The 23,918-nt window shown below is 51.4% G+C and overlaps 1 protein-coding gene across 3 annotated transcripts in view; it reads right to left on the bottom strand.

Moving 5' to 3' along the window:
• TSNARE1 (t-SNARE domain containing 1) overlaps nucleotides 1–23,685 on the bottom strand; it is a 278,259-nt gene extending 254,574 nt beyond the window's left edge. For all 3 annotated transcript variants that reach the window (XM_066578729.1, XM_066578728.1, XM_066578730.1), the window contains exon 1: nucleotides 23,589–23,685. The gene's annotated coding sequence lies outside the window, so the exon portion shown is untranslated. The remainder of the gene's footprint in view (nucleotides 1–23,588) is intronic.
• Nucleotides 23,686–23,918: the final 233 nt, after the last annotated feature.

Below are 23,918 nucleotides of genomic sequence, written 5' to 3'. Positions count from 1 at the left end.
CAGGGACCCATCAGGACCCCTGCTCACATTTCGGGGGTCCGATGGTGACAGCCCTTTACATGCTGCAGTCACATAGACTGCAGCATGTAAAGGGTTAACACAGCAGAGATCCGAGGTTCTCTCTGATCTCTGCTGTAAGAGCAGGTACCTAGCTGTCCTCTGACAGCCAAGCACCAAGCTCTCCCTGCCACAGAGACCATCGGCTTGCTTCTGACAAGCCGATGGTCTCTATGGCAACCTGTAAACAAAGCAGGAGACTTAGAAGCAGGAGATTGCCGACATATCGGCAATATCTTCCTGCTTTGTTCTCTGTGGGTCTGTGCAGGCAGAGCACACTGTCACAGCTTGTGGCATTGTGCTCTGCAGCTCCCATAGTGATGCATAGCTCGGAAATCTTCCGGGCTATATCACTATCGGCAGTGGAGCTCGTCCCGGAAAATTTCCTAGCGTGCCACTCAAGGGGTTAATAAATGTGGCTCAGTTGGTTCGTCGTCCGGTGCGACTCTTCGTCTATTCAACATATCGTCACGCAAGAATAATGGGTTTTTTGTTTTTTTTCTTCGATTAGATTTTATTTCGAAAACTGGTAGATTCTGGAGAATTTCCGTACGTTCTTGATCGATATTGCTTGTAAGGTTTTTCTTTATAAAATACTTTTGGCAAAATTACAAAACTCCTCATTCTTGGTAAGAATGTCGTCATAAGTGCGATTTGTGACTATTTGAGTAAGGGAATCGAATGCGCAATGTTTCACGAACTACGATGAAGTCATCACCGCAACGAGATCCTTTAAGTGAACTACCTTTAATAATGGGATCGTAACTAGAGATGAGCAAACGTACTCGGTAAAGCACTACTCGTCCGAGTAATGTGCTTTATCCGAGTACCTCCCCGCTCGTCCTGAAAGATATGGGGAGCGCCGCGGAGCGGGGAGCTGCAGGGAAGAGCGGGGAGGAACGGAGGGGAGATCTCTCTCTCCTTCTCTCCCGCCCGCTCTCCCCTGCTCCCCGCCGCAACTCACCTGTCAGTAGCGGCGCTCCCCGAATCTTTCAGGACGAGCGGGGAGGTACTCGGATAAGGCACATTACTCGGACGAGTAGTGCTTTACCGAGTACGTTCGCTCATCTCTAATTGTAACCCTTTGCAGATTTTCCTAGTCTCATAAAAAAAAAAAGAAAATGCGATCCTTGCAATCATGAAAACGTACAAAATATTCTGTCGATAGGTTATTGCAAAAAGGGTTTTCAGAAACACAGAATTCTATATTAGACGCGGATTCAGTACGAGAATGGACGTGCAAAAAGTGCTGTCAAATCCTAAATGATGAATATGATGTTGAATCGCACCTATAGAGGGCGCTGTATTTACAGATAAAAAATATCCAAAAACAAAGTGCAACTCGGGGCTCCGTACCAAAAACAGTAGAGCTTAATGAGCAGCAATACCCCACAGCTGGGGCAGCATCTTATCAATACCCAACTGATGGGGATAATGGGCATCACACAGCACAGTTAGGACCCAACGACTTGGTACATGTGCCACGATATGTTGAATAAAAGAAGAGTCGCACCGGACGACGAACCAATGGAGCCACGTTTATTAATGGATGGTGGTAAAAATAAGAGCTCATCCTGTAACGGAAATCAAGAATGTCTCATTAGTCCTGAACAGAACTTAGTTATTATGTGCAAATACTTTTTGAGGGAAATATGGCGATTTTATAAGAGTTCTGGGTAGCACCTCTAGAGTTCTGAAGAAAACGCTTAATGCTCGAAGCTCTAGAACCCATATGTACAAGGTTCTCGCTGATTTAGTGATATATTTTGAAGCTAGCCCCCGAGATACATTTGTTGTTTTTTTTTTTGCTTAATTCACTAGAACTATTTTTAAAATTAATAGGGGCACCCAGAACTCTTTGGGGGGGGTGCACCCAGAACTCTTTGGGGGGGGGTGCACCCAGAACTCTTTGGGGGGGGGGGGTGCACCCAGAACTCTTTGGGGGGGGTGCACCCAGAACTCTTTGGGGGGGGTGCACCCAGAACTCTTTGGGGGGGGTGCACCCAGAACTCTTTGGGGGGGGTGCACCCAGAACTCTTTGGGGGGGGTGCACCCAGAACTCTTTGGGGGGGGGTGCACCCAGAACTCTTTGGGGGGGGGTGCACCCAGAACTCTTTGGGGGGGGGTGCACCCAGAACTCTTTGGGGGGGGGTGCACCCAGAACTCTTTGGGGGGGGGTGCACCCAGAACTCTTTGGGGGGGGGTGCACCCAGAACTCTTTGGGGGGGGGTGCACCCAGAACTCTTTGGGGGGGGGTGCACCCAGAACTCTTTGGGGGGGTGCACCCAGAACTCTTTGGGGGGGTGCACCCAGAACTCTTTGGGGGGGTGCACCCAGAACTCTTTGGGGGGGTGCACCCAGAACTCTTGAAAACATTTCCTTTTTGAAAGATGGGGTGCTGACTTCACAGAGGTCATTTACGTTAATTTGTGACTTTTCACCCCAATATTGCAGCAGCAGCAGATAAACGGCCTCAGTCTCCCTCGACGTAAAAGCTGACAAGTTGAGCGCCGGCAGATGATTATTGTGTTTCGGGAGCCCCGACTCTCCTCAAGGTCAGGGAAGAAGGATAGAGAGCATCAGATTTCAACATTCCCAGCCCCCTGTTCCTGGAAGGGATTAGTCGCAGTCATGGGGGTCTGGTAGCATTTTGCTCTCCACACATGTATACGGAAGTTGCGAGGAATAGCTGGCTCATACCGACAACTAGCGAACAGAAAGTAAGCGTACGGGCAGCTTAAAGCGGTGGAGAAAAACATGGCCGCCCAGCATCTCCAACTGCCTGATGTACACTAGAACAAGGCAGTACGCCTGTCTGATTAGCCCTGGCCAGTCGGAGCAGCAAGCGGGGTCTCAGACCACCGATATATACTGGTGCACCATACGATGGCTGTGATTGGTTCTTGGGCACCACCGCTCAGCCAATCTCTACAGCCAATCAGAGCCAGCACTTCCTGGAGGCGGGGTTTTTGAACCTCTGATCAGGAAGCGTTGGCTGAAAACTACAAGCAAGTGTTCTGGTGACCTGTGGAGAAGTGCGCCGGAGCGGACGGCATCTGATAGGTGATACATTGTTTTGTTTTTAAAGGCAGATTATTTTCGGGGTAGGGCTTCTTTTTCAAGACCCCCCCCCCCCCCCCCCAGAAAAAAAATCCCAGCAAAAGAGTGCTACAAAGTTTGAGGTTGCTTTTTCAGTAGGCTCCGGGCCGCCATGCTGGCCCATCAGCACCCACCGATCGCACTGCACATGCCCCCTGATCATGCAGACTTGACCGCGGCATCTCTACAGTTACCAGCATCGGTCAGCTATGAGAAACAACTGATAGCCACAGGATACGGGGTAGACTTGTAACTGCGGGCACGGTTCACACGGATTTCAATGGGAGTTACAAGCTCCGGCCACTACAGCCACTGCCTCTCCAATCCCTGTGTATTGCAGCGCTGTCAGCAGGCACACTCCAGCTATTTGGCCGGGGTCCCAAGTGACAGACCCCACCAGATCAACTATAGGCGATTTTCCCGAGGATGCATCATCAGTAGTGTTCTCCCTGTAAAACCCCTTTAATGATGTAAGTAGATTTTACTGAAGTGATGTGCGCACGCTGCTCCTGTCGTACCGGCGTCAGCGCTACAAAGAGGGCGGCAGGTGACTGACAGCAGAAATTCAGAACTTGTAGGAGATAAGAGGACACAGCGGCCGACTCCAGAATGCAAGCGCCAGAAACCATGAATATAAAATAGTGTCCGGACAGCAATTTACTAGCCGGAAAATTGGCAAAAATGTATCTCTCCCCGGCGATTTTCTTGAAGAGTCTCCATTATTCTGCGTGTAAAGGCTGAAGACGACCATTTCCAAGTGTATGAAGAACTTGGGTGAAGTTTGCTTCTTTGTAGAATTTTGTAAACTTCTCCGGCTAATTCATCATTGTGTCCAATAAAGCGAGTCGTCGATTATCCTCAGCCTACAGAAGGAATGACTTCACTGCTGGACCCAAGTGCCTGCTTTCCTCTAAATGGTCTGGCTCGGGGTGGGGATAAAGCTCACTCTTCCGTATCTGTGACTACTCAGCTACACGCCCCGTGGTTAGAGCTGGCGCCCCGGAGGACGGAGGCATCTGCTGGGCGACGTTAGTGTCTGCTCTCCAGATACCAATGGGGATGGTTGGGAGGCAACGTCCAAAGGTCAAGCCAACGGTTCCTGAACGCTTCTACAATATATGTGTATAGGACTATATAGGACTGTACCCCGACCGCCCTTTTATTAGCTCCCATCTAGTATCTCGTTGTTGTCCTTTGGCCTTCAGATCTGCAGCAGTTCCTCGTGGTGTAGATCCCACTCTGTGATGAAATTGTTCTGCAGGAATATCGGCCCCTGCGGACATGAAGCTTCTTGTAGTTGCCGCAGATTAGATGTCGGTGCTGACATGTTCTGACCGGCTGACAGGAAGGGGTCAGCGATTCATGCTGCTTGTAGCAAATTCTGCCCTCCCATCAGCACGGGGCAACAGAACTCTGGATCTATCTGACCAGATGTTTTTCCGCTGCTCAGTGATACACGTTTTGCGCTCTTTAGCCCCCCAGAGTCTCGTATTTTGCAGCGTACGCTTTTTGCATACATTTTCCGTATACGCACAGTGTACTTTGCACGCAGGAAGGCCGATTGATTTCACTTTTTTTTTTTTTTAAACTATGTCTCCTACCAACATGCGTAAAAACGCAGCGAATACAGATACCGCTGTAGATTTGCCGTATATTTAGACAATATCACAGATCTTAATGGGCACTTTAGGTCCGTAATTACGAATAGTTGAGTGAAAATTGCGCTGGTCTGAAGACGCCAATGCCAACGAATGCAATGTATTCTGTTGGCATTACGTGCGTTATATGGAACACAAACCCCGTGTGAATGAGCCCCTGGGGGCCGCACTGGCACATGTTCATCTGTGAAACACACACTTTTTGTCCAAAAAAAGCAGCTGTAAACGCAGCGTTTCACGGATTCATAGGCCGCAGCGGTTTAGATGTAGTCAAACAATGCAGAAGTTTCGTCTGGCATACAATTCTGCGCGGTTTTTGGCATTGAGAGTGTAACCTTTTTTTTTTTTTTTTTTTTAACATAGCAGTCAATGATAAACATAACAATCTGGGAGCGCTCGTTACCTTCTTATCGTCAGCTGAACGCATACGTGCTGTGCGACCGGAAAGAGAATAAGTAGGGCGGCTGTTATAGCCCATTCGGGGTAAAGAACGGCGCATTGTGCGTTCGGACACGTTAGTTGGAGCTCCAGCATTGTATTCAGCTGACTGCGCAGCCTGTTGGGCCCGTCCCCTGCGCCCCGGACCGTCCCGTGTACACAGCGGCTGCATTCACTTTAATGCAAACGTTTTTTCAGACGTCTCGTTGAAGCCCATGCAGTGAGGCCGGGTGCGATCAGCTGCGGCTCGCAGATGCTTCACCACAGAATGGGAATATCAGGATATAATTACACCGTGAAAACCAAGGAGACGGCAGACGTTACAATTACATCTCATCCGGAGCAGAACAGGTGGTGCCGACAGGTAAACTATGCAGAAAAGAGGATCAGTCATGGGAGACGGCTCCTCCGTAGATACAAGTCTACACAAGGCGGAGGTCTGGAGGAACGTGATCACCTGTGACTCCCTAAATCCATACCCCTACGGGAGCCATCGGGACCCGTCTTCTGCTCTGCGCAGGTAATTGTCTCACCTGAACGTTTCCGACAGACGCAGTCACATCGCTGGTTTTTCAGTCTTTTAGCGTCCCGTTGATTATAGAGAATTCTGATGACAGATTGTCTGTAAAGTGCCCCTAATTTGACTAAATTGCTAATTACTTTAATGAGTTAACCTGCCAATGTTTTGACTCAACGGCTCCACTTTCAAAGAAATTCCATGCTGTAAATAGTGGAAGATACAGAAGTAGAAGATGTTATGCTACTCTGCAAGATGGAGTCTGGGTAACAGTAACTACTCTGGGTGCCCGTTGCTTGGTCATGGCGCCACCACACCACCTGGGGTGGTCCGACACAGGGCGCCACCACACCAGTGGTCCGACACAGGGCGCCACCACACCAGTGGTCCGACACAGGGCGCCACCACACCAGTGGTCCGACACAGGGCGCCACCACACCAGTGGTCCGACACAGGGCGCCACCACACCAGTGGTCCGACACAGGGCGCCACCACACCAGTGGTCCGACACAGGGCGCCACCACACCAGTGGTCCGACACAGGGCGCCACCACACCAGTGGTACAAGCAACCTCCAAGGCACTCAAGTCATGCAACTTATTACGCCAATAGGAGCCAACAGACGAGTGGTGCAAGAGGCTCAATTCGCATTGGCTTCAACCAGTGCTAGACCATCTAGTGACGATGATTGACACCTACGACTCCACTGATTTCATACGGGCGAGTGCGATATTGGGCTGTGAAACACTGAAGACTAGTCATGTAGACCACTTATTAGAGAACTGTAGGCTAATGGAAGGCAGGAGGGGCCCATATTCAGACCCTCCTGTAACAGACCGAGCAGACAGAATCGGTCTATGGTGGACCGGACATACCAGTGTGTCATTACTGCCAGGTATGACCTTTAACTAGAGCTTATGTAATCCTCAAGGGGGTCTGTTGATCATGTGCGCCATCGCCCTCGGCTCCACACCTTCCTAGGCCCCAATTTTGGTCTCCCAAGACGGGCACTCTTCTAGCTAACCCGCACTATGCATTAGTAGTCCGAGGCACTTCATGCTAGCCCTACTAACCAAACAGAGCCGGCATAGGACATCAGTAGTCTGCAGCCCCATTTACATGGGACTATGCCATTTTGGACTGTGAAAAAAACCCACCACTTTCACTTTTTGCCCCGCTGCGTCCTGGTAGCATGCAGTGACTGAGCAGGTAGCCTTCCTTTTCACTGCTTTTTTACACTCCCATAGACAATTACAAACGGCCCCTTGAAGGTGACCCTAATGTGGGCCGCCCCCCTGCCCTACACACTATCTGGCCATGTGGCGGTTCTCTGCCTCGCAACGGCGACAGGATCATATATAGGGCAACGAATTAACGACTCCAATGCCTTCAATAGTTAATCTGCTCAGCTGTCGCCGTCATCTACAAGTCGCCCCGGAGAAGAACGGCTCTTGCAGATGGGGCTGTTCGACATAAAGTAAACTCAGCTGCGCAAACAGCGGATGTAGAAGTGGACGTTACACGGCGCCGCTGCCCTCATTACTGAGGAGTTACATTCTCAGAAAAACTCCAGCAAAGATGGAAAAAAAGCGTTGACTATTAACCAGTATTGGAATTTGTGAGACGCTGAGGAGCGGACGGACCATCTCAATCCATCAGTAAGAGCACAGGAGGGATGGAGCTGCAGTACAAGCCCCGCAGGTCATAGGGCCCCACGACTACCACACGCCCTGCAAAAAGCTGGCTGTTGAGGCTGCTGACTGACCCCCCCCCCCCCCCCCCCCTACGTTGCCTGACGGGGGTCCGGTTGCCGAGACCCCCACCGCTAGCTAGCTGAAGACGGACGCAGAAGGAAGTCCATGGGCCCGTCCACAGCTAGCTTATAGCGCTCAGATGAGTGCTTCTACTTTGTTCTGCCAATCGGTGAGGGTCATAGAACCTGGACCACCAGCAATAAAGGCAGGCAGTCATTTAAAGGGGTCTTCGAGACTTTTCCATTACTGATCTCTCAGGATACGTCATCCATAGTTAACAGCAGAGTCCGTCACCTGGGATCCCTGCCGATCAGCTGTCATCGCTGACAGAGCCGAGAGCAGACGGCTATGTCCAAGACGCAGTCGCCCAATCCGGTGTTGTAGGAACAGCTACCCCTGACTTCAATACCAGCCCCGGCCACTACACTACGCACAGCACCATCTGCTTCTAGCTGTGTCCGCAATGACAGCAGGCCCAGCAAACAGTTCCTCAACTGCTGATGACCTATCCTGAGACAACCCCTTTAAGGTCTGGATAATCCCCTTTAATGAGGGTTCCCCGCTTTGAACAATTCCTCAACACTAGGCTGATAGAGAAGCGTTCCCCTATTGGAAACCCCCAGAGAGCCGCTGCAATATGTGGGAAAGTCTGACATTAAAGGGGTTTTCCAGGCAAAAACAATTGATGACCAATCCCCAGCGATGCGCTGATCACCCAGCTAGAAGTGCCCTAGCTAGCTTCACCCCCATTGAAGTCAATGGGAGCTGGAGCTACTATTACACTTCTGAGGTCCTCACCAATGTCGAAGGCGGAAGTAACAGAAGTGTAATAGGGGCTTCAGCTCCCATTGATTAGTCAAAGGTTTTTGCCCAGAAAACCCCTTTAAGTGTTGAACCTCCCTGCAGTGCCCCCAAAGGGGAAATGAAGCATTACACAGTGCCCACTCACATAAATGGGATGTCTGTGTAATACATGAGCGGACCTCCACAGCACTCTTCAGAAACTGCTCTTCACTTTGGCCAAGAGATGAGGATCCTGAATTGAAGACCCCCTCTTAACACAGAACGCACTAATGGGGTGTAAGAAAATGGGTTTTCTCAACCAAAGGACCCCTTTAAGCTTTGTTTACACAGCTCCCTTTAAACAACTACCAACAGACCATTTGATAGGAAATCTACATCTACCCCCTCTCTATTTCTCCTTTATCTAGGGTCCAAGATGACAAGCTTAAAGGGCTTGTCCAGTTGTAAGCTATTGATGATCTATCCTCAGAATACGTCATAAATAACCCTGCAATTGGCTGTTCTCTGGGCTAATGCAGGAAGCAGACAGCTCCGTTCTCAATGCAGTGGCCAGGCTTGGTACTTGCAGGGATTGAAATGAATGGGAATTTAGCCAGTAATACCAAGTCTGGCCACTGCAGTCAGAACAGAGCTGTTTGCTTCCTGCAGAAATCATCTCAATACACAAGCACATCACTCCAGAGAAAAGCCGATCACCGGGGGTTCCTGGGTGGCACACCTTCACAAATCTACTATCAGTTTTCAACCCCTTTAAGTATGTGTCACATGGGCTTATAATCCTAACAGTGAGAGGTGGCATCTTATGAACTCCTCGCTGAGGACTTTGATGCTCTTGCTTTTTTCTATAGATGCGCTGTGGCTTGTGGATGTAATGACATGAATCATCCGGTTGTTATAGTAACATCATTCAAGCATAATAATAAAGAAAAACAATAATAAAGTGACACCGGAGACGACGCAGCAGTTAGAGATAAATTGTCGCACTAATGTAACTCCGTGACAGTCAAGTGCAGAACTGAATCACACGACTCCAAAGAAACAAATACCTAAACCGGTGACTTCCTATCCGAAGAGTCAGTTGCACAACATGCTCAGCCTTTATAACGTCCGACAACACTAAATATCACCACATCCACCTAATCATGTGACAGGAACTACATGGGTTGTACCTTCATACAAAACCCCCTTCAGAAAGCAGCACCTAGGGTAAGCAGCTGATGGCACCAGGTGTGCTTCCGACAGACTGCTGCACATTATGGCATTGGCCACCTCGCCTGCGTTGCTGTTCTTACGGGTTCCCCACGCTGTGTTTTACGGATTTCGGAACTGTCCCGGCCTGCCGCACATATGTTTCGAGTTCGGGCTTGGAGACCCGCGGTCAGGCCACCGCACACGTCCACACGAAAACAGATGTTATAAAAGACGCTGGTTAGCCCCTTAGGGTGCGCTCACATATTGTGGAAACGCCACGGAAAAAACGCAGCAGAAACGTTTACAATTAAAGCGAAGGAAATTAAAGCAAATCCTGTTGCCATGCAGAGGGGAAAACCCGCTGCGGATTCTCCGCTGTAACTGGACTGGAACTAACCTGGAGATCGACGGAGGAAGCAACGCAACAAATCTGCAGCAAGTGAACGCAGCCCAACGAGGTTTTGCTTAATTAAGACCTTGCGCACATCAGCAGGAGAGGTTTCAGTCTTCCGTCTCCATTTGAGGAGCAGAACTGCAACCCGCAGCCACACAGATCTGTCTTATGATGGAACCCAACAGCGCCGAACAGACCCCATTGGCTATAAAGGGGACTGCTCAGTTACCGGATGGCATTTTAGTCTTTGTGAAAATTAGCTGATGTTAACGAGATCCAAGATACTGATGGCGCCTCCTCTTGATAGTTCATCAATATGGACGGTGGCGGTCCGTCACGATCAGCGGTCTGCAGAGGCCGCGGCACCTGGGGGAGAGCTGCGGTGGCGTTTCAGGTCTGTGAAGTCACAATGATTCTCCACATGGCCCGAGCACAATTCAGTCCCATTGAAGTAAAGGGGACCGAGCTGCTAGATCAGGCACTGCTGCTGCAAACCGTACAGCGCTGCACCCAACATGGAGGGAAGCAGCCGCAGCCTCTTCAAAACAAGTGGAGGTCCCGAGCGGCTGACCCCCACCAATCGGATATTGATGACCTATTCTGAGAAGGGCTTATCCACATATTGGTCCCCAATAAAACTTTTATTCCTAAAGGGCCGGTCTGTTAGGACTTGAGGCTACAGTCACAGCTTCTGTGATCGGCGATCCTCAGGTGGGATTTATGCACACCAGAGGATTACAAGGGTTTCCCATTGATTTCAATGTTTTTTAGGCTGCATGCACACAGCAGAGCCGGGCTCCATATGCAGAATCCGGCATCCGCCGTTCGCACATACCCGCTTTCTGAATCTTGAATCTGCACTGTGGTTGGTCCCCACGGCTCGCCACCCGACATGCGCAGTACAGATATATATTTTCTTAAACTCCTACTTTTCCCGCGGAATCCGCGGCCCATCCGGCTTCCATTGACTTCAATAGAAGCAGTCTGTGCGGAAGCCACAGGAAAATGGAGCATGCTGGGATTTTTCCATCCATGAGCGGAAGCCACAATTGGTTTCTGCTTGTGCGCATGAAGAATCCCTTTTCCATAGCATGCTACAGGTGGCATTTGCTGCAGAATCCGGAGGCCTAAAGGTCCCATTGAAAACAATGGGCGAGGTGCTCTGCGGTAACGCCAAAAGATAACACCTGGTACGATTTTTTTCCTCGCAGCATCACTGTGAGGGGGGGGGGGGGGGGGGGAGAAAAAAAAAGTCTCAGACAACCCCTTTATGGAAATCGTGTACTCATGACTGCCGTATAGAGCGGGGTCAGGGGTCAGATCTGGATCGGACACTTACATCCTGTGAATCTTTGGATCAGCGGGGGCATCGGAAGTGGGACCCCCATCATATTATAATGTTAGGTCACGACTCGCGGCGGCCTGTAATAAGACGTCAGTCGGTGAATATTCAGCTAGTGTTTACAGCGCTGCTTTGTTTTTAGTATTTATCGAATCGTTGCAAGGCAAAAAGGTGTTGGTTTAGGAAGCAGCTGACGGGGTGACGCTGCCATGAGCGCGGGCAAAACACAACCACCTGTCATCAGCAGCCGGTCCTGGAGAAGCATGCAGGTTCAGCATCGGCTCCGCGGTCATTAGTCGGGGCGCGGAAACGTTTGCTCCAATGCAACTCTGCAAATAGTCTCGATTTTAAAAAATAGATAAAACAACCGTTTTGTGTCTGCAGCTCACATGCAGACTGATGTCTCCACTGTTAGTCTGAGGGTCGCTCACAGAAGTCTGTGTGTCCCATGTGTTACACAAGCATATTTTTTAAAATTAAAATATGCAATACACAGAAAATACACGGGTATCTGCTGCCTACGTCAACTACGCCTTCATTCGTGTTCACACGGGGCGGACTGTGGATCTGGACACGGTTTTAATGTGGATTTTGGTGCAAATTTCACCCCCTCATGGATTTCACAGCCTAAAGCCTCATGTCCACTAGGAAAATTGATTTAGCAAATCCGGGCGGGTGTCCTGCACGCTTGATCCGCGCCCATAGGGATGCATTGGACACCCGCAGGTAAGTAAATACCTGCGGCTGTCCTTTTTCCCTGCCGCGCGGATCGCACGTGCGGGAAGTCACCTGCAGCCTGCTCCATTTTCTGCGGGTTTCCCACACCGACGGCTCCCGCAGGCTTCCATTGAGGCCTATGGAAGCTGTCCGTATCCACAGCACACACTCAGCTAAATTTCTGCTCTGCCGTGGGGCTGGGGGAAAGCGGGGATTCAAAAAAAAAAACGCACGGCACATGCGAGCAGCACGCTGCCGGTGTGAGGAGCACATCCCCCGGATAGAAGGAAAGAAGATCTGGCTGTAACGGACGGGAACCCGCAGCGTCCGGACAGGTGTGTGTTATCAATTTATAGGCCTCATGTCTGCGGGAAAGGAGGGACCCGCTGAGGGATTCATATAGAGAATCCACGAGGGCCCGAATTTCCTAGTGGACATAGTGCCTTAGGCCTGTCTCACACCTCCGGTTTTTAACGCCGCGGTAATTGCGGTATAACACTCCCATTGATTTCAATGGGGCCTCGCAGACATGCGGCACTTTCCAACACCACGATTTTTGGAGCGCAGTCTGCTCTATTTTTCCGTGTTTACATCACCTCATCACTAAGCCCAACGATGGGGTGCACTAAAACCTGCTGTCAGAGGCAGGAACCTGCAGACCAAAACAAAAGTGGCAGAACGCCTTGCCCAGCGCATGTGAGAGCGGCCCAAGATGGACATTCTGTGGATTTAAATTCCGCACACGTCGATTTCCGCTCGGGTTTTGTGCACATTTTTTCTTCCGCGTCTGGATGAGGCTCTCAATATCGCATCCGCTTTGCTGCTGTAAATCCGCCCCCGTGAAGGCGGCCCGAAGGGGGCGTACAGGTAAAAATGGACTTTTTAAAAATTACATTGAAACGATTTGAAACAACAAGCCTTGCCTCTTCGTTGGAAAGTCAAGTGACCACTGCCAACCACAGGCAACATCGCCCATCCGGACTCCTGGCACCACAGTGATGCCAGCGGAATGGGCTGCGGTGGTCACCAGACTCCCTGGTGTGGACTGGGACAACCGGCCGGCTGCGATGTTGGTGAAGAAAGTATAACTGTTTCCAGTTCAGACCTTATCTCTCTCACAGCTGAGGGTTTGTAACAATTGTATCCAGCCCAAACTTCACACCGATACATTGTAGCAAGGTACGAGTGCAGGTTTGTGAGAGGACTGATAGACAACAGCAGCACTGCCACAGGTAATGAGCCGTCTCCGGTCTCAGGGGCCACTGAAGCTCCGCGCCGCCCTGTAAGTACGGCCTCTTTCTACAGTATCGTCGCCCTCTCCAGCACCAGTTGCTGTGAAATCCCCCCCCTTGCAGCATGTGGCCCTCTGTCCCCCCTTGTGCAGTGCAGTGAGCCCAAGAGCCGCCGGCACGAGAGCCCCTGCCCCTCAGCTCTGGCACACTTGTGACGTCCGGTGCTGCCCCCTCGATTTAAAAGACTAACCTAATTAGTTCCAGGTGTTCTTCTCTCGTTCATCATTCAGTCGGGGCGTGCCTTTACACTGAATGATAATCGTTCTGATCCTCGTTGGACCCGAACAATTATGTCTAGAGTTTCTAGAGTGTAAAATGTGTCAGTGTGACCCCGCAGCGGCCGGGGCCCCCCACACGACCCGCAGCGGCCGGGGGCCCCCACACGACCCGCAGCGGCCGGGGGCCCCCACACGACCCGCAGCGGCCGGGGGCCCCCACACGACCCGCAGCGGCCGGGGGCCCCCACACGACCCGCAGCGGCCGGGGGCCCCCACACGACCCGCAGCGGCCGGGGGCCCCCACACGACCCTTTACTGATTACCACCAACATTTCCCAGAGACAGACAGCTAATCCGCATCAGAGCCCAACATCTAACAGGGCATAACACGGCAGAAACCCCTGCAGCGCTGGTAACGTCACGCAGGGGTTAAGGTGCTAGGAGCCGTCTAACGAGTGCTGTATAGAGTGATAATGGCCTGTTGGGGTGAAGGGAACAGCTTTCTTCCATCATAACTTAGTTTGCAGCGTGTCGGGAGGGACGACCTCCTCGCATTACACCTCTAATCACTGCTTGTACTGCTGCTCCGAAACGCGCTGCTATTCGATTTTCCTGTTTATGAAGCATTTTCTGCCTGCAGCCCATCCTGCGAGCCGCACCGTAACACAATTATGGCCGCTTCTCAGAACGGCTGCAGTCCCAGATCGCAGCTTCACCACCTACTGCAGAAGTGGACAGTCGGAGCTGTGGTTCTTAAAGGGAACGTCTGCACACGGATGCACCTTCCTATTAGCGCGACAGAAAAGCCGCGGCTGCTGGGCGATAGTGATAAAGATTTCTCCATTTCTAACTCCCACTTGTGTGACATCAAGCGTTTCAATTCTTCGCCTTTTAAGACCGATGCTCGGTGCCCATGAATGGAAAATACCGGCTTCTTCTATTCAAAGGCTAAAAAACCAACATGTTCCAACCCCGTTCTGGTCAGCTGATGGGCTTGTTAGGGTGCCGTCACACAAGCCAACAGTGACCAGTAAATCAAACCACCCATTATGGGTCACTGTCAGCCCAGGTTAACAAGGTACGCAAGTGGGCGACAGACCCTCAATTGTCGGAGCCGCTCGCTTTAGCGCACCTAAAGGCCGGGCTCACACGAACAGAGTACATTCTGCAGGCGGCCGGCGACGCGGATTATCGGTTTTCTCTGTAAGGCGGAAGACCGTTTTGCTACGGGTCCACCGTACGGACGCCAATTGTGGATTCTGGCCAAAGACTGAGCGCCCGCTGGCTGATGTAAACGGGCATTCAATGATGCAAATCCGCAGATACCCGAGAGTCGGCCCTGAACTTAAACTCTGGATTATGTTGAAAATCCACATCAGATTTTTGCGCCACGGATTTCGCCCCTTGGCCTTTCTTACATGTAGATTTACTGCAGACTGATTGCAGGAATACGGCCGTCACGCGGTGCTGGGAGGTTGTTCGTGTTCGCCCGGCGTAAGGCTGCAATCACGCAGGCAAGTGCAATAACAGCCCGCAAAACCCGGTCCAATATTGTGCGTTTTTTCACGCCAATGCAAAACGGTTTTCATTTAAAAACGTCTAACATCACTTCTGTGAAATTGCGATCCTGACGCCCATCAGAGGATCACAAGCGTTTCCCATTGACTTCGCTTCCCACTCGCAGGGCTCATCGTACGGCATGCGATGTCTTACGGTCCGATTGAGAACAATGGACGAGGCGTCCCGAAGTACATGAAAATATCGCACATTGAACGTAATTACCCGTTTTAATGACTGGGACCGTGCTGGCGTTTGTCTGCACACACAAATGTGCACGAAAAGTACAGTAAACCACGTGTGCGCAAAGAAGCAACTCACAGCTTGCAAATACGTGGCTTAAATTCGCTTAAACCCGTGTGACAGCGGCTTTAGGGTGCCGAGTGCGATATTCGTTTAAGAAACTGGGACAGATATCGCACTGGCAGATGCGCCATTGTTCATGCCGGCATGACGCATTAGGGGAGGAAAACCCATCGCCGCGCGAGTGCAAGAATCGCATGCTGCTCCAACAGTAAACATACAAATCGCACTCGCATAAAGGCCTGAGAACCCTATTCTTTTACCAGGGGGGGGGGCGGGTCACACACGAGCTATTCTTTCGCACACCATATTGTGGTGCAGGTAAAAAAGAAAATCGTGGCATATCGTATCTTTGGGCGTTTCCTCGGAACGCCTCACATTGCATCTCCCATTATTTTTTCAATGGGGCTGGCGACACATAGAACAGCGTACACGCGAGTGTGATGCGACGTGAGGTTTTCTGGAAGCTGCGGCGAAGGATCGCTACTGTCCACGGGGACATCGCAGGTTGAAAGTAATAGGCGATTCTTGCATAGAACCTGCCACAATCCATCTCACGTGTAAATAGACCCATTGAAGATGACGGGTTCTTCCCCCGAAACGCACAGAAATAGAGCGAGAAAAATCGCCAGTGTAAATGCAGCCTGGTACTCGGAGGGTTAACAGCGGCTGGTTACGGGACGGTTCCGCTCGGGTGACTTGTGAAAAACCAGTTCCATAATTATATGTATTTGCGGATTCCGCACCCAAAAATAGCAGCAAGTGTTGAGCAAAAGCCTAAGAACAACGTATGCAGCGATCAGTTAAGGCCGACGCGACAAAACCGTGAAATCATGAAATCCGTAACTAAAGCTTCTGTGCGAAGCAAGGCCGACCGACGGGGCCAGTACAATACAGAACGGGACTTCAACACTCGTGTGTGCCCAACGGGCTACGTCTAGCTACAGCGCTAGGCCGGCATAACAGGGGCGTAGACGCGTTTACATGCACATTTGCGCTGCGTATTTGCACACGACTGTGCACATGCAAGAAGCCATGCCAGCCCGCGCCCACTGATATCAATGGGCAATGAACACAGTTTAACATGCGCTACCTTTGTACGCAATTCACGCAAAAACAGAACATTGCGCTTCTTTTGCGTGAATGAAGTAAATGCGCCGAATACCCTCATGTGAACGAACCCAATAAAACCAATGGGTTCTATTTGTTGCTTTTAGGGCATGCAAATTCAGCATGCGCAATACACTGTGCAGAGGCATGTGTGAATAAGCCCTCCCGCTGATGTCGGGAAACTTATCAGAACCGAGGTCTATAAGACGGTTTGCGATTCGCCGGCCGTTACGTCACAGTTGGCAAATCCATTTTTTAAGTTGGTATTTTGGCGTCTTCCAGGGACTGCAGAATCCGTCTCTAGATCCGCACAACTCTGCTAGTCCTACACAGGACTGTGGGATATTACCGGTCAGGACCCCAGGAAAGCTGAGTGACGATGCTGGTCGCAGCCCTGTCTCACAAGTCCACGGTCCCAGACAAGAAGCAGGACAACTAGAGATAAACACACTTCTGCAAGGCTCTTGTTCAATGTCCTAATGCATCTGACATACAGCGACTCTGCAAGCAGCCCCCCTGAGCCGTCGGACCCCGCAGTGCCAAATAAGGTAGCCATAAACTTCCTAACATAAGCACCTCAAGAAAATCGAACATGGCCAATGAGAACAAGGGATACTTGGGAGACCGGTGAAAGCCGTTCATAGCCCGCATCAGACATTGGTGCCTCATATCTACATATAAAGGTGAAAGCCCTCACCGACTGACTCGGCACTTATTCTCTAACTTCCCGATGTCATACAAACAAAATTTGGCAGGAGCATTCTTTAGGTCCTAAACAGGAAAAGTAAAGTGGTCACAACTCGATAATTCAATGCCAAGTGCAAAAGTAAGTGCACCCCACGTAATGTAACTTCCCACTGTCCTAAAGGCGTGAAATTTGGCGCGACCATTCTTTATGTCCTAAATGAGGAGAGTGGAAGGGGTGGCACATTCTGCAGACAGACATCAGTATATGCAGCCTGAGGAGAATCCAAAGTTCCTTTATAAGTGTATACATATTTTATTTCTCGGTTCCTCTAAAGTAACCACATCATAAAATTTTCTGTGTGAACAACACGTAAACACCTGTCTCAAACTAACTCGGGTGAAGCCGGGTATATCAGCTGGTCTTTGTATATTGGACTCGACAGTAACAAGGTTATCCAGCAAGAGGCCCAGAAAATGCACCAAGTCCCTCTAACCCCGCAGACTTCATTGGTTGCTGGAAGAACTGCATGGCGCACCGTCATCAGGCTGCCTGTCTACGGCCGTGACAGAATATTGCTAGCGATATTCCGCCGCAGGGGAGGAAGGGGGAGCACTGACAGGTCTTCCCAATGATCCTATCTAATAGATGGGCTCACAGCGCAGAATCGCGGTAAATCGCAGCATGCTGCAGTTTAAATCCCACGAGGGGAGAATCATTATGATTCTCTGCTTGTGGACGTCGGGCTGCAATTTCCATAGTTAGCCTATGGAAAGCATTCACTGTGTTACCAGTGGGCAGATTATGACTGCAGATAACACAGTGACATATCACCTATGGACAGGATGCCTTAGCGCCCCCCCAAGCACATGGATGGAAATTCTGCAGCGGGATTTCCCACAGAATTTTCACCTGTGCCTGCCTGCATAGAATTGCATTGCAAAACGCAATCCTATGCACACATACGCAATTTGTCCATGTGAAAACACACGGAAAATAAATTGCGGCATGTTCTAGTTCTGTGCAGAGGCAGAGGCCCGCACAGAAATGTCAGCGGTGACGAGCTGGTTCTGCTCTGCGCATGCGCCGCTGGCCGGCACATGTCAGAGACGGAAGACGCCGGGAGCGGGTGAGACGGAGGCCTCTGCAGGCGGCCTTACTAAGTTATAAACTCCTCTGAAAACAATTTAGTCCCATTTAGCTGCAGCCGATTAAATTATAATAGTAACATTATATAGTTACATCATAACCACCGCTGGTCAGCAAACAGGTCACTTGTACAAAAAGGCTACATGACAAGTTTACCAATACATTACTTATCCTGTACTAACCTGAGTTCCATCCTGTATTTTACTCCAGAGCTGCACTCACTATTCTGCTGGTGGAGTCACTGTGTACATACATTACTTATCCTGTACTAACCTGATTTTCATCCTGTATTATACTCCAGAGCTGCACTCACTATTCTGCTGGTGGAGTCACTGTGTGCATACACTACTTATCCTGAGTTACATCCTGTATTATACTGCAGAGCTGCACTCACTATTCTGCGGGTGGAGTCACTGTGTACATACATTACTTATCCTGTACTGATCCTGAGTTATATCCTGTATTATACTCCTGAGCTGCACTCACTATTCTGCTGGTGGAGTCACTGTGTACATACATTACTTATCCTGTACGAACATGAGTTACATCTTGTATTATACTGCAGAGCTGCACTCACTATTCTGCTGGTGGAGTCACTATGTACATACATTACTTATCCTGTATTGATCCTGAGTTACATCCTGTATTTTACTCCAGAGCTGCACTCACTATTCTGCTGGTGGAGTCACTGTGTACATACATTACTTATCCTGTACTGCTCCTGAGTTACATCCTGTATTATACTCCAGAGCTGCACTCACTATTCTGCTGGTGGAGTCACTGTGTACATACATTACTTATCCTGTACTGATCCTGAGTTACATCCTGTATTATATTCCAGAGCTGCACTCACTATTCTGCTGGTGGAGTCACTGTGTACATACATTACTTATCCTGTACTGACCCTGAGTTACATCCTGTAGTATACTCCAGAGCTGCACTCCCTATTCTGCTGGTGGAGTCACTGTGTACATACATTACTTATCCTGTACTGACCCCGAGTTACATTCTGTATTATACTCCAGAGCTGCACTCACTATTCTGCTGGTGGAGTCACTGTGTACATACATTACTTATCCTGTACTGATCCCACATTACATCCTGTATTATACCCCAGAGCTGCACTCACTATTCTGCTGGTGGAGTCACTGAGTACATACATTACTTATCCTCCAGAGCTGCACTCACTATTCTGCTGGTTTCAGTGCAGGAATCTGGTGATTTGCATGGGAGGTGAAGAGGAGATACAAAGGTGCAGCTTCTACCCTCCATAATAGTTGTGGACCTGAGAACTCGGTGCTTCACATTTACTAAACCAGACACATTTTCCTAGGAGCAAATTGTAGAAAACTCTTTAGACATTCAGTGCGTTTTAACCAAAGTGAAATCTGAGCTCGTGATATAAAACAGTAAAAGTAACAGGATGCGGTCAGACTGCGGGTCACTAGGAGCCGCAGGAGGACTAACAGGAAGCGAGCCGCGGCCGAGTGTCCCAGAGCCGTCCCTGCAGGCGTGACAAGCCCCACACCCAGCCACACGCCTTTTATCGCTCCTTTACTTCTAGAAGAAAAAACAAACTACAAATACATTTTTAATCAGATCCTTCAATCCGCAGCTTCTGAACAGACCCGTGCGTCTCCATGGCGACAGACCACAAACTGTCACACTGCTGACCATGTATCCCCTGCTAATTGGTGAGAAGAGGGGACATGACTGCAGGACCCGACTACACAGGGTGTGTTTGTGGTCTGTTACCATGGAGACACATCTGTCTGCTTAGAAGCTGGAGACTTAGGAAATCCAGACTTTTTTTTTTCCTTTTTTTAATTTTGCACGAGAAAAAAAAAAAAAACTCTTTAAAAAAAAAAAAGTGGAAACTTAATTTGTTTCTTTAGCCATAAAGTCAGATCAGATGACCGTCTGTCATTTGCGCGCTTTGGCACCTATCTGAAGAGTTGCTCCGTGTAAAAGGTAACTTAAGTGTAACTTTTACATGGGAAACTATTGGCCAAAAATCACTCAAAATGAACCATAATCAGCATGGAAGCCGCCGGCCAGGCGTTCTCCCAGCTGCACCAGTTCTCTGGAATGCGCTCTTGAACAATCCGGTACCCTCAAACCGTGGGACTGCTGTACGCCATGCGAGAGCGATCTGTTTGCGAAGCGTTTTACTAAAGGAACGTCACGGGACTGAGGTTCTTTTTATTTCTGCGTGAGAAAAATGGACATTTTGCTCATTGACGGCCAATAAGGCCGCCCTCGGGGCGCGGACGCACGGGATCTGCAGGGGAATGGCTGCAGCGAAAACACATCAAAATCTACAGCTTTTTACCTTTTTTTTGGTTTTGACGTGCAACCACACGGGGTATAGGCCGTCAATGAGCAATATCCGCGTGCAAAATTCAGTTGAGAAAGATCGTGTTTCCACATCAGAAGTGATGCCTCAGTTGGCACCGGGCAAATGGCGCATATGATAGGGGGCGATGCGGGGGTAAACTGCCCGATTTACACGCCTGCACAACGTGTTTTGTTTGTGATGTGTGTTTGCGATGCGTGTGAAAAAAAATCGGCCAGTTTACCCCCATCCCGCATCGCCCCCGATCGTATGCGGTATTTGCCCGGCGCCAAGTGAGGCGTCACTTCCTGATGTGAAAACACGATCCTTCTCAACTGAATTTTGCACGCAGACGTTGCTTATTGGCGGCCAATTCCCCGTGTGGATCCGCGCCAAAACCTAAATAAAAGGTAAAAAAGGTGTAGATTGATGTGTTTTCGCTGCAGCCATTCCCCTGCAGATCCCGCGTCCCGAAGGCGGCATTACACAAGTAATTACGGGCTGATACTTTTTTTTAGCTTCCACATGTGAAGTTTGCTCATTGCGGCAGGCAAATCCCACAGGCGGAGCCACGAGGCCGTCGGCGTAATAAGAGGCGCAGGTGTTAGAGGTAAAGTCACGTGGGAACTTTCGGCGGTGAATCCCGGCGTTGGAGCGCACTTCTTCCCGCTCCTCCTCACGTAGGCAGCCCTGTAGACATCGGCGGGCGAGCGGCTCGCATTATGTATACTACCCCGTTTATACAAGATGGCCGATCCCCGCACCTCCACCTAGAGTGCAAGCTCTTGTGGGCAGCCCCCCGCCCTCGGCTCAGTAGCGCGAGCTCTTGTGGGCAGCCCCCCGCCCTCGGCTCAGTAGCGCGAGCTCTTGTGGGCAGCCCCCCGCCCTCGGCTCAGTAGCGCGAGCTCTTGTGGGCAGCCCCCCGCCCTCGGCTCAGTAGCGCGAGCTCTTGTGGGCAGCCCCCCGCCCTCGGCTCAGTAGCGCGAGCTCTTGTGGGCAGCCCCCCGCCCTCGGCTCAGTAGCGCGAGCTCTTGTGGGCAGCCCCCCGCCCTCGGCTCAGTAGCGCAAGCTCTTGTGGGCAGCCCCCCGCCCTCGGCTCAGTAGCGCAAGCTCTTGTGGGCAGCCCCCCGCCCTCGGCTCAGTAGCGCAAGCTCTTGTGGGCAGCCCCCCGCCCTCGGCTCAGTAGCGCAAGCTCTTGTGGGCAGCCCCCCGCCCTCGGCTCAGTAGCGCAAGCTCTTGTGGGCAGCCCCCCGCCCTCGGCTCAGTAGCGCAAGCTCTTGTGGGCAGCCCCCCGCCCTCGGCTCAGTAGCGCAAGCTCTTGTGGGCAGCCCCCCGCCCTCGGCTCAGTAGCGCAAGCTCTTGTGGGCAGCCCCCCGCCCTCGGCTCAGTAGCGCAAGCTCTTGTGGGCAGCCCCCCGCCCTCGGCTCAGTAGCGCAAGCTCTTGTGGGCAGCCCCCCGCCCTCGGCTCAGTAGCGCAAGCTCTTGTGGGCAGCCCCCCGCCCTCGGCTCAGTAGCGCAAGCTCTTGTGGGCAGCCCCCCGCCCTCTGCTCAGTAGTGCGAGCTCTTGTGGGCAGCCCCTGCCCTCTGCTCAGCACTGTTATTAGTTTTAGGCCTCATTCATACCAACATTCGCCGTTTCGGTCCGTAAACTAAACACATCTGCATTCTTACTGTATTCGCAGTTCTTCGTTTTTTAACCGGCCGCGTTTCATCCGTGGTCACCATATGTTTCACATGGGCAAGAAAACAAACACGCAGGACGACCCAACTGATGTCATTTTCTCACCGCCTAACAGCGCCGCATGCTGGAGAGACGCCGCACACACATGTCACCCGCATTCACTGCCTTCTTTATGCTCCCATTATTCCCATTGGCAATTTTGGTCCGTGAACACGAACTAGTCGCACACGCCACACATAAAACACGCGGACATACAAACAGACCATGTGACTACGGACAGATGATAAACGGCCCATGCGTATTTCGGTCTGCGGGTAGGCGGTGTGCCCCCGGGCCATGATACAGTTGCCTTGCGGTTTTTGACCAATTGGCAGTCTTTACATGCAATTAGACAGACGTATATAATTGCGCAGGTTGCGGGCATATTGTCGCACGCTCATCGCTTCCAGCGGGCATGTCGCTGCGGCGGGCACGCTGCATTATCTTTTCCACGTGACTGAGAATTGCGTGAGAACTCGGCCGCTGTGAACGAACTCCATACGACGCTGCGTATTTCCACGTCTTTGTAGCCTTCTGCAACGTCTGACCCCACCACTGTATGTTGTACAGCGCTGCAGAAAGCGTTGGCGCCATATAAATGCCGTTCTCGCCCATGCGGGGTGCCGCACACCCAGTATACAGGTATATATCGGGCACCACAAGTATGCAGACCAGCTGGCAGCGGCACCAGTTCGCAGGTCATGTGACTCCAGGGCAGCACATCACTGGCAGGGTCATTAGTCAGCTGGGTGGCACATGTCCACTGACTAGCACCCCACAGGGCACCACAGCCTGCCCTCTGTGCCCCCCACGTGAGCAGCATCACATGGCAGCTCCCATAGAGGCTCTGCTGCAGAGCACATGGCCCCCGCGTGCGCCCACACAGCAGCTCCCAGTCACATGACCCTGCTGGGAGGACGCGACCACCGCCGACTCCCACAGAGGGGTGTACAGGCCCCAACACGTACTACAGCCGCGGGGCTCCATGCTGGGACATGTAGTGCCCCACTGTGTGAGGTATAGACTCCCCCCGTCCAGCCCGGGAAGCACCGAGCGCACACGGCACCGTCCCGGCGCCCAGGCCGCCACCGCACAGCCAGCCTCCAGGCCGGAGCGGCACCACAGGCGGCCTCCACCGACCAGCAGCTGCGCTCTCAGCGCTATGGGGCTGGGGAGGGCGGGGCCAAAGGCATCCGGGAACAGGGCAGAGTGTCTGGTGACCCGGGACGGGCGTCTGAGGTGACCCTACCTGACGGCGAGAGCGCGGGATGACCGGGCTGCGGGATGAGGGGGCGGAGCCGGGGTCACGTGAAGCGCAGCTGGTTCCTCGTCACGTGAGAATGCGCGCTGCGTTCTGACGTTTCACGCAGACAACTGCGGCAGCTCCGCCCCTTCATGCAGGCCTGAGCTGACCCGCAGGCCCCGCCCACCTCTGGGGAATAATGGCCGAGGAAAGAGCGGGAAAACTGTCTGCGTTCCCATAGCAACCAATCACAGCGCGGCTTTCATGTCTTACATTGCTGAGGTAACATAAGAGCCGCGCTGTGATTGGCGGTTGTGGGCGGCTGAGATGGGGGTT

The sequence above is a fragment of the Eleutherodactylus coqui genome, chromosome 9 (genome assembly GCF_035609145.1).
Source record: "Eleutherodactylus coqui strain aEleCoq1 chromosome 9, aEleCoq1.hap1, whole genome shotgun sequence".
Lineage (NCBI taxonomy): Eukaryota > Metazoa > Chordata > Amphibia > Anura > Eleutherodactylidae > Eleutherodactylus > Eleutherodactylus coqui.
Note: the sequence above shows the minus strand (reverse complement) of the source record. Positions and strands in the feature narration are given on the sequence as shown.